Source organism: Ranitomeya variabilis, chromosome 1 (assembly GCF_051348905.1).
Source record: "Ranitomeya variabilis isolate aRanVar5 chromosome 1, aRanVar5.hap1, whole genome shotgun sequence".
In the NCBI taxonomy this organism is placed as follows: Eukaryota; Metazoa; Chordata; class Amphibia; order Anura; family Dendrobatidae; genus Ranitomeya; species Ranitomeya variabilis.
The window spans coordinates 758,509,982-758,521,915 of record NC_135232.1 but is presented as its reverse complement, the minus strand read 5'-3'; positions in this window follow the sequence as shown (position 1 = coordinate 758,521,915).

The following is an 11,934-nucleotide window of genomic DNA, read 5'->3' as shown; positions in this document are numbered from 1 at the left end:
CACTCCCCCTCTCCCTGCAGATCGGGTAAAATAGGAGTTAACCCCTTCACCCGATCTGCAGGGACGCGATCATTCCATGACGCATACGCTGCGTCATAGGTCGTTTTGGCACCGACTTTCATGACGCAGCGTATGCGTCAAAGGTCGTTAAGGGGTTAAAGGGCCAGTGCGACCCAAAGAGACATGGTTTTTTTTTCTCTGTACTGTGTGAACTGGTACTGTTGGGTGTACCCCAGGGAAGGAGCTGGTGTCCCTAAAAGGGGCGGAGTCCCAAAAGGGAGCGGTAACCCGGGGAATGCCAGTTTCCAAAAAAAGGGTGGAGTTCCGCCAAATGGTGGTTTCCAAAAAAGGGTGGAGTTCTGCCAAATGGTGGTTTCCAAAAAAGGGTGGAGTTCTGCCAAATGGTGGTTTCCCAAAAGGGGGCGGAGCATCCCAAAAGGGTGATACAGTCGGACTGTTGTCCAGGGCAAATGAATTGTTGGGTATGGAGGTTGGTGCGGAGAGTGCCCTTGTGGTTGACGGTCCTGGGTTGGGCGTGACCGGGGAAGAAGGTGGACAATCCCAACTTACGGACATGACATTGGTGGGAGACCTTGTTACAAAAATGTTGTGACTTGTCGGCTAAAGCTCAGGGTTTACATGTTGACCGCTGGGGGCAGGGAAAAGACCTGACAAAGGTGTGATGATGAAGATGGTGTGTGATAAGTGTTCAACCCTACGGGTTTGAACAGAGGGGCGGAATATGTGGTATAGCGACCCCTGTGGCAGATAGGGGGCGCTGTGTGTGCTCCTTGAGATATGCATTGAGGCATATATATGGTGTGCAAGGACCTGTGGTGATGTCACGCTCACCTGACTAGCCATGTGACAGGTACCTGAGTGTGGTTACACCTATGTAAAGGAGGTGTGTGGAGCACATGGTGGAATGTGAGTGTTAGTGGGTAAGTGTCCGTCAGGGTGGACACACTTCCATGTGTCCTGGCAGGACACTGCAAAGTGGCCTGTGTGCTGGACGGTCCCAGGTGGGGACAGACGTCCTGGAAGCACACAGTGACCATTCCAGGCTGGAGAGCCTGCGTGCTGGACATAGCACGGGCGGTTGGTGTTGGAGGCTCCGGCGAGTGGAGTCGTCCTGGAAGCACCTGGAGACCGTAGACCTGGGAGGTCTGTGTTGAGGACCTGGGACTGACCTGAAGTCAGTGTGAGTGAGAAACATCTGATGGATACCTCTGTTGAGAAGAGGGATCCGGGAAACCTGTGCGGCACCAACAGGTAATGGGAAGGAACCGTGTGACACTGACCGGGGTCAGAGTGAGAGACATTGTGTATGGGCACCTCGGAGGCCAAGGGGTGTCCAGGAACCCGTAAAGGTTGCCAACGGGTAACGGTCTGAAAACCGTGTATAATGCTGACCAGGGTAAGAGACGAACTGTGGTAAAGATGAATATATGCAGACTGTGTTCAAACTGTTACCAAGTTCCTGTGGATGTGGTTTACATTATATGAAATAAACCGAAAAGACTGTTTTTGATAGAAAACCGTGCCTGAGTGCTTTGATTCTGCTGCCAAGCGAGTGTTCCCCAAGACATGTAGTAGGCGCTATGCTACACTACACAGTATGATGGCTCCTCAGAACCCCCTATATACAGCATAATAGATCCACAGCTCCACTATACACAGTGTGATGGCCTCATAACCCCTGTAATTAGTGTAATTACCTCACTGTCTCCCTATACACAGTATAATGGCTCCTCAGAACCTCCTATATAGAGTATGACAGACCCACAGCTCCTCTGTACATATTATGATGGCCTCATAACCCCCTATAAGCAGTATAATAGCCTCACTGTCCCCCTACACAGTAGGTAACTGGCCTGTCACTGTAAACAATGTTTCAGTTTGTTTTCACTTTCACCCCTATAATCCTTCACTTTCTGCTACCTCCCCCAATCCCCACACCAAGTAAGGAACTGTTTATCTCCTCTTCAATCCTCCCCATCCATCTCACCTCCTCCTCAGAACTGTTCCTTAACATACAATCCTCTGTCTCAAAGCACAGGCAGCCCCCTCACGCCCTCTCCTGCTCCCACCTGCTAACACTATCTCTGCTCCTTCTCACTGCTGGTGATATTTCTCCAAATCCTGGTCCTCCTCACCATATTCCCACAGTCATTTCTACCTCCCACCCACGCTCCATCACAAACTTCCGTAACCTCTCTAACCTTATACCCATTCACCCAGCCTCCGCTTCCCCAGTCTCACTAACAGGAGCTCTGTGGAACGCTCGCTCTGTCTGTAACAAGCTTTCCTACATCCATGATCTTTTTGTTACTACCAAACTTTCCTTCCTCGCCATCACCGAAACCTGGCTCACCCCTTCTGACACAGCCTCTCCTGCTGCACTCTCTTATGGTGGCTTCCACCTTTCTCACACACCCCGCCCCAGCAGCAAGCATGGCGGAGGAGTTGGTTTTCTCCTGTCAGATGACTGCTCCTTCACCCCAATCCCACTGCCACCCTCTGTTACCCTCCCTTCCTTTGAGGTGCACTCTGTGCGCATCTACTCCCCCTCCAACCTCCAACTGGCTGTCATTTACCGCCCCCCAGGGCCAGCCACCATCTTCTTTGACCACTTTACCACCTGGCTACTTCATTTCCTTTCTGCAGACATCCCCACTATCATCATGGGCGATTTCAACATCCCCATTGACACTTCCCTCTCAGCTGCCACTAAACTTCTATCTCTCTCTTCCTCCTTCGGCCTCACTCAATGGTCTTCTGCAGCCACTCACAAAGATGGTCACACACTGGACCTCATCTTCACCCGCCTCTGCTCCCTATCTAACCTCTCTAACTCACCTCTTCCACTCTCTGACCACAACCTTCTCACATTCTCATCTCTCTCCACTCCATGTCTAGAGTCCCCACCCCACAAACTTTCACACCCTCGCAGAAATATTAAACATCTTGACCTACATTAATTCTCTGAATCCCTCCTCCCTCTCACAGACATAAGTTCCATACACAATGCGGATGACGCTGCCGCTCTATATAACACCACAATAGCTGTAGCTTTGGAATCTGCTGCCCCACTTACACATACCAAAGCTCGCAAAATCAACAGACAGCCCTGGCACACCAGCCTGACCAAAGAACTGAGGCGAGCTTCCAGGGCTGCTGAGCGCAGATGGAAAAGATCCCACTCCAACGACCACTTCATCGCATTCAAACAGTCCCTCACTACTTTCAAGGCCACACTCGCCACAGCTAAACAAACCTACTTCTCATCTCTCATATCCTCCCTGTCTCACAACCCTAAACAGTTATTCAACACCTTCAATTCTCTCCTCCGTCCCCCAGCACCTCCTCCCTCCCCACTTATCTCTGCTGAAGACTTTGCCTCATTCTTCAAGCAGAAGATTGATAACATCAGAGACAGTTTTGGTCAACAACCCCCAGAGCCCTTCCTCCCAACTTCCCTACCCTCCACCTCCAAAACCAACTTCCCCACCATTACAGAAGATCAACTCGCCACTCTACTCTCAAGATCGCATCTCACCACCTGTGCACTTGACCCGCTCCCATCCCACCTCATCCCAAACCTCGCCACAATCTTCATCCCAACCCTAACCCATCTCTTCAACCTATCACTAACAACTGGTGTTTTCCCCTCAAGCTTTAAACATGCCTCCATCACACCTATCCTCAAAAAGCCCTCTCTTGACCCATCCTCTGTATCTAGCTATCGCCCTATATCACTTCTCCCCTATGCCTCAAAACTACTGGAACAACACGTCTACCTTGAATTGTCCTCCCATCTCTCTTCTTGCTCCCTCTTTGACCGCTTACAATCTGGCTTCCGGTCACACCACTCCACTGAAACTGCCCTAACTAAGGTCACCAACGACCTCTTAACCGCCAAGAGCAAGCGACACTACTCTGTTCTCCTCCTCCTCGACCTGTCGGCTGCCTTTGACACAGTGGACCATTCCCTATTATTACAGACCCTCTCATCCCTTGGCATCACAGACTTGGCCCTATCCTGGATCTCATCATACCTAACAGACCGGACATTCAGCGTCTCCCACTCACACACCACCTCCTCACCTCGCCCCCTATCTGTCGGAGTCCCACAAGGTTCAGTCCTTGGGCCCCTGCTCTTCTCCATTTACACCTTTGGCCTGGGACAGCTCATAGAATCTCATGGCTTTCAGTATCACCTCTATGCTGATGACACACAGATCTACATCTCTGGACCAGATATCACCTCCCTACTAACCAGAATCCCTCAATGTCTGTCCACTATTTCATCCTTCTTCTCCGCTAGATTTCTGAAACTTAACATGGACAAAACAGAATTCATCATCTTTCCCCCATCTCACGTGACCCCCCCAACGAACCTATCCATTACAGTACACGGCTGCCCACTCTCCCCAGTCCCACAAGCTCGCTGCCTCGGGGTTATCCTTGACGCTGATCTCTCCTTCAAACCACATATCCAAGCCCTTTCCACTTCCTGCCGACTTCAACTCAAAAATATTGCACGAATCCGTTCATTCCTCAACCAAGAATCTGCAAAAACCCTAGTCCATGCCCTCATCATCTCTCGCCTTGACTACTGCAACCTCCTGCTCTGTGGCCTCCCCTCAAACACTCTCGCACCCCTCCAATCTATTCTAAACTCTGCTGCCCGACTAATCCACCTGTCCCCCCGCTATTCTCCGGCCTCTCCCCTCTGTCAATCCCTTCACTGGCTCCCCATTGCCCAGAGACTCCAGTACAAAACCCTAACCATGACGTACAAAGCCATCCACAACCTGTCTCCTCCTTACATCTGTGACCTCATCTCCCGGTACTTTCCTACACGCAACCTCCGATCCTCACAAGATCTCCTTCTCTACTCCCCTCTTATCTCCTCTTCCCACAATCGTATACAAGATTTCTCTCGCGTATCTCCCCTACTCTGGAACTCTCTACCGCAACATATCAGACTCTCACCTACCATCGAAACCTTCAAAAAGAACCTGAAGACCCACCTCTTCCGACAAGCCTACAACCTGCAGTAACCACCGATCGACCAAACCGCTGCATGACCAGCTCTATCCTCACCTACTGTATCCTCCCCCATCCCTTGTAGATTGTGAGCCTTCACGGGCAGGGTCCTCTCTCCTACTGTACCAGTTATGACTTGTATTGTTCAAGATTATTGTACTTGTTTTTATTATGTATACCCCTCCTCACTTGTAAAGCGCCATGGAATAAATGGCGCTATAACAATAAATAATAATAATAATAATAATAATAATATATATAGAGTATGACAGATCCACAGCTCCTCTATACGCAGTGTGATGGCCTCATAACCCCTGTAATTAGTATAATTACCTCACTGCCGCCCTATACACAGTATGATGGCTCCTCAGACCCCTATATGCAGTATGATGACTCCACAGGTCACCTAGTCGCGTTCTTCCAATGCTCTGATTTGTACAGTATGTGAGCTAAGGCTTTGTGTGGCAGGCGCAATCTAGTGATGTCACTGCACCAGTCGCGTCGAGTCTCAAATGCACAAGTTGAATGTACGAAGAGACAGCTGTCAGCTCTTTCCTCTACCATTGTATTCAACTATATCTGCATCCTGTGGATGCAGATACTGTTGAAACTCTGATGCTTGGGGGATGGCGCCGACATACAAACCTTAAGACGACAGTGTGGTCTGCTGCTATGGGCAATATATCCTTGGTGCATGCATAAGGCAGACACCATTAAATTGCCAGTCATTGGGCCCAATTCATTATTGCATTTGTGCCTGTCTTTTTTGTTTTTAGTGTTTTGCGCCTTTTGTTTATTTGTACCTTATTCATTTTTCCCTTATTCATTTTATGTGATAAAGCAAACACATAATGAATCGGGCCCATAGTGTTTCCGTGAGTCCTGAGGCAAAACTGCAGCCTGGCTCCTTAGGCTACTTTCACACTAGTCCGTCGGTACGGGCCGTCGCAAACTGTCGGCCCGACATACCGACGGACAGTGTGTTAATGTAGCACAACGTGGGCAGCGGATGCAGTTTTACAACGCATCCGCTGCCCATTGTGAGCTCCAGGGAGGAGGGGGCGGAGTTTCGGCCGCGCATGCGCGGTCGAAAATGGCGGACTCGACGCACAAAAAAAGTTACATGTAACTTTTTTTGTGCCAACGGTCCGCCAAAACACGACGCATCTGTCACACGACGGATGCGACGTGTGGCAATCCGTCGCAATGCGTCGCTAATGAAAGTCTGTGGAGAAAAAACGCATCCTGCGGGCAACTTTGCAGGATGCGTTTTTTTTCCAAAACGACGCATTGCGACGTGCGTCGAACGACGCTAGTGTGAAAGTAGCCTAACCCCTGTGCAATGGTCGCTGCATATCTGTAACTGTCAGCTGCATTGCTGGTTCTCTGAATGATTGTTTCCATCATAGCCAATTGCTAACTTTTGTCTCTGTATGCATGTCACAAGAAGTTGGGTCACCAGAAACAGCCAAACAAGTGGCACTAAGTGCACCTTCAAAAAGTAAAAGTACCACCTGTGGCTCCCAGCTATACTCCAGGATCCAAGTGCATCGTATCATGTTGACGTTCATACCATTCATAGTACTCACTTTGCGATCCAGGGCTTGTTTGAAATCCTCATGAACTGTTGTAGATCTTTGGCGCTAGTGTTGTCACTTCTAAGTTGCACAAAGTTTAAAAATACAAAAAAAAGTGAAATAAATTATATGCCCAGGGCCGCTGCGCCTGTGGCTCTCCACACACTGTGCCAATGGTTGGCGCACAGAGCCAGAAATTCCAGCCTAAGCTATCAATGACTGAGATGGGAGTACCACTTTAAGTGAGCCCTGTGATACACTGTATGTCCACCATCTACCACAGGGGTCCCCAACCTTTCTTACCTTGAGAGCCACATTCCACTATGAAAGTTGGTCGAGAGCCACAATGCAGATAGTCATAGAAAAACCTAGAGAAGGCACAAATAATAACATGTAGAGTTTCGCTTTCACTCTACCCCAGGGGTCCCCAACCCGTAGCTCGCGAGCCACATGTGGCTCGCCTGCCCCTGACATGTGGCTCGCCGACGATCACAGAAAAAAAGTCCCTAGGGAGCCGCCGCGCTGCCTTTAATACCCACCCAGGTCGGGCGTCAGCACCTGGGCAAGTCCCGGGGCCCTGAGCAGGCAGGGGGCCCCCTCGCCGTTGGGGACACTGGCGTGCTATGGTGCCGGCCCCCGTGAGTGGACCCCCCCGCCTGCTCCGGGCCCCGGCACTTGCGATACTTACCTCTCCCGGTTCCAGCGCTACAGCGTCTTCCATCCTCTGACTGTGACGTTCAGGTCAGAGGGCGCGATGACGTCACCAGTGCGTGCCCTCTGCCTGAGCAGTCACAGCACAGAGAGCAAGAAGACGCTGAGGAGTCCAGAGCAGAGCAGCATCAAGCAACAAGAGGTGAGTATCTCATTTTTTTTTTAATATTTGGAGCAATATATGGGGCCAGTAATATAGGGAGCATCCTATGGGGCCAGTAATATAGGGAGCATCTTATGGGGCCAGTGATATAGGGAGCATCCTATGGGGCCAGTAATATAGGGAGCATCCTATGGGGCCAGTGATCTAGGGAGCATCCTATGGGGCCAGTGATATAGGGAGCATCCTATGGGGCCAGTGATCTAGGGAGCATCCTATGGGGCCAGTGATATAGAGAGCATCTTATGTGGCCAGTAATATAGGGAGCATCTTATGGGGCCAGTGATATAGGGAGCATCTTATGGGGCCAATTCTATAGGGAGCATCTTATGTGGCCAATTTAATATGGAGCATCTTATGGGGCCAATTCCATATGGAGCAGTATATGGGGCCAATTCCATGTGGAGCAGTATATGGGGCCAATTCCATATGGAGCAGTATATGGGGCCAATTCCATATGGAGCAGTATATGGGGCCAATTCCATGTGGAGCAGCATATGGGGCCAATTCCATATGGAGCAGCATATGGGGCCAATTCCATATGGAGCAGTATATGGGACCAATTCCATATGGAGCAGTATATGGGTCCAATTCCATGTGGAGCAGTATATGGGGCCAATTCCATATGGAGCAGTATATGGGGCCAATTCCATGTGGAGCAGTATATGGGGCCAATTCCATATGGAGCAGTATATGGGGCCAATTCCATATGGAGTAGTATATGGGGCCAATAATATATGAAGCATCTTATGGGACTGTTAAAGGGTATTGACTTTTAAGATTGCTACTTCCAATAGGTGGCACTAGAGTTCAGTTTGCATAACAATAATGTAAAATACATAAGGATAGAGCATGGGTCCCCAACCTTTCTTACCTTGAGATCCACATTCCACTATGAAAGTTGGTCGAGAGCCACAATGCAGATAGTCATAGAAAAACCTAGAGAAGGCACAAATAATAACATGTAGATTTTTGCTTTCACTCTATCCTTATGTATTTTACATTATTGTTATGCAAACTGAAATGTAGTGCCACCTATTGGAAGTAGCAATCTTAAAGGGTATTGACTTTTAACAGTCCCATAAGATGCTTCATATATTATTGGCCCCATATACTGCTCCATATGTAATTGGCCCCATATACTGCTCCATGTGGAATTGGCCCCATATACTGCTCCATATGGAATTGGCCCCATATACTGCTCCATATGGAATTGGCCCCATATACTGCTCCATATGGAATTGGCCCCATAAGATGCTCCATATTAAATTGGCCCCATAAGATGCTCCCTATAGAATTGGCCCCATAAGATGCTCCCTATATCACTGGCCCCATAAGATGCTCCCTATATCACTGGCCCCATAGGATGCTCCCTATATCACTGGCCCCATAAGATGCTCCCTATATCACTGGCCCCATGGGATTCTCCCTATATTACTGGCCCCATAAGATGCTCCCTATAGAATTGGCCCCATAAGATGCTCCCTATTAAATTAGCCCCATAAGATGCTCCCTATACAATTGGCCCCATAAGATGCTCCCTATTAAATTGGCCCCATAAGATGCTCCCTATAGAATTAGCCCCATAAGATGATCCATATTAAATTGGCCCCATAAGATGTTCCATATTAAATTGGCCCCATAAGATGCTCCATGTTAAATTGGCCCCATAAGATGGTCCCTATATTACTAGCCCCATAAGATGCTCCTTATATTACTGGCCCCATAGGATGATCCCTATATGACTGGCCCCATAAGATGCTCCCTATATTACTGGCCACATAGGATGCTCCCTATATTACTGACCCCATAAGATGCTCCCTATATTACTGGCCCCATAAGATGCGCCCTATATTACTGGCCCCATAAGATGCTCCCTATATCACTGGCCCCATAAGATGCTCCCTATATTACTGGCCCTATAGGATGCTGCCTATATCACTGGCCCAATAAGATGCTCCCTATATTACTGGCCCCATAAAATGCTCCCTATATTACTGGCCCCATAGGGTGCTCCCTATATTACTGGCCCCATAAGATGCTCCCTATATCACTGGCCCCATAAGATGCTCCCTATATCACTGGCTCCATAGGATGCTTCCTATATCACTGGCTCCATAGGATGCTCCCTATATCACTGGCTCCATAGGATGCTCCCTATATCACTGGCCCCATAGGATGCTCCCTATATCACTGGCCCCATAGGATGCTCCCTATATCACTGGCCCAATAGGATGCTCCCTATATCACTGGCCCCATAGGATGCTCCCTATATCATTGGCCCCATAAGATGCTCCCTATATTACTGGCCCCATAAGATGCTCCCTATATCACTGGCTCCATAAGATGCTCCCTATATCACTGGCCCCATAGGATGCTCCCTATATCACTGGCCCCATAAGATGCTCCCTATATCACTGGCCCCATAGGATGCTCCCTATATCACTGGCCCCATAGGATGCTCCCTATATCACTGGCCCCATAAGATGCTCCCTATATTACTGGCCCCATAAGATGCTCCCTATATCACTGGCTCCATAGGATGCTCCCTATATCACTGGCCCCATAGGATGCTCCCTATATCACTGGCCCCATAGGATGCTCCCTATATCACTGGCCCCATAGGATGCTCCCTATATCACTGGCCCCATAAGATGTTCCCTATATTACTGGCCCCATAGGATGCTCCCTATATCACTGGCCCCATAAGATGTTCCCTATATTACTGGCCCCATAGGATGCTCCCTATATCACTGGCCCCATAAGATGCTCCCTATATCACTGGCCCCATAGGATGCTCCCTATATCACTGGCCCCATAGGATGCTCCCTATATCACTGGCCCCATAAGATGCTCCCTATTTTACTGGCCCCATAAGATGCTCCCTATATCACTGGCCCCATAGGATGCTCCCTATATCACTGGCCCCATAGGATGCTCCCTATATCACTGGCCCCATAGGATGCTCCCTATATCACTGGCCCCATAGGATGCTCCCTATATCACTGGCCCCATAAGATGTTCCCTATATTACTGGCCCCATAGGATGCTCCCTATATCACTGGCCCCATAAGATGCTCCCTATATTACTGGCCCCATAGGATGCTCCCTATATTACTGGCCCCATATATTGCTCCAAATATTAAAAAAAAAATGAGATACTCACCTCTTGTTGCTTGATGCTGCTCTGCTCTGGACTCCTCAGCGTCTTCTTGCTCTCTGTGCTGTGACTGCTCAGGCAGAGGGCACGCACTGGTGATGTCATCGCGCCCTCTGACCTGAACGTCACAGTCAGAGGATGGAAGACGCTGCAGCGCTGGAACCGGGAGAGGTAAGTATCGCAAGTGCCGGGGCCCGGAGCAGGCGGGGGGTCCACTCACGGGGGCCGACACTATAGCACGCCAGTGTCCCCGATGGCGAGGGGGCCCCCTGCCTGCTCAGGGCCCCGGCACTTGCCCGGGTGCTGACGCCCGCCCTGGGTGGGTATTACAGGCAGCGGGGCGACTCCCTAGGGACTTTTTTTCTGTGATCGTCGGTGAGCCACATGTCTGGGGCAGGCGAGCCACATGTGGCTCGCGAGCTACGGGTTGGGGACCCCTGCACTACACAGTAATTAACTACCTATTGTGCCACCACAAAGCCATTATGCCCTACTGTAATTTTACCCTCCATTTTGCTACTATTTAGTAATACCCCATCTTGTAGCCCACAATGCTCTTTCTAATACTACCCATAGTATTCCCCACCATGTAATACCCCCCTTAGTATAGCTCTTGTTTTAAAAAAGGGCATTTCTCTCTAAAATGCAGGGTTATCTTTTGCTAAAGTACAGTATAATGGCATGATATGGCTGTTGTGGTGTCAGGAATTGTAAGCTCTTTTTTTTCTCTGAAGTATTTTATTAAATCAAGCAATTAAACAAAAAACTAATTTGACCGCCATACCAAAAGATGAAAATTGGCTAACCTGGTCACATCAGCGAAATGCTATCTGCACATATAAACAGAGGCCCCCACGGTAATTTCGAGAATGCTGTTTACACAGAGCCCAGGAAAAAGTGATTGTGTGCTGGCTGTTCAACATGTGCCACAGCTGTGTAGTCACCCATGGATTTAGCTGGGTGATACCTGGTGAACCTGCTGGGCGACGGATTTATTCACATCTCCATTGGAAGCTCTGTCAGCAACCTTTGTATCAGATTTAGTAAAAAGAAAAGACAGAAAATATAGCCCTGTATACTTCACTATTTTTTGTGGTAGAATGATGTGAACCTGATAGATCCTTTTTATAGTCAACTAGCTGTACTACCCGGCTTCGCCCAGGTTAATGACTGCTGTTAGCAAAATAGAATGTGTTAACAAAAATGTATTCTGCACACAAAAACCAAAAAACAAATACATAGAAATGTAATTATTAAAAGGCAAAAACTAAGCT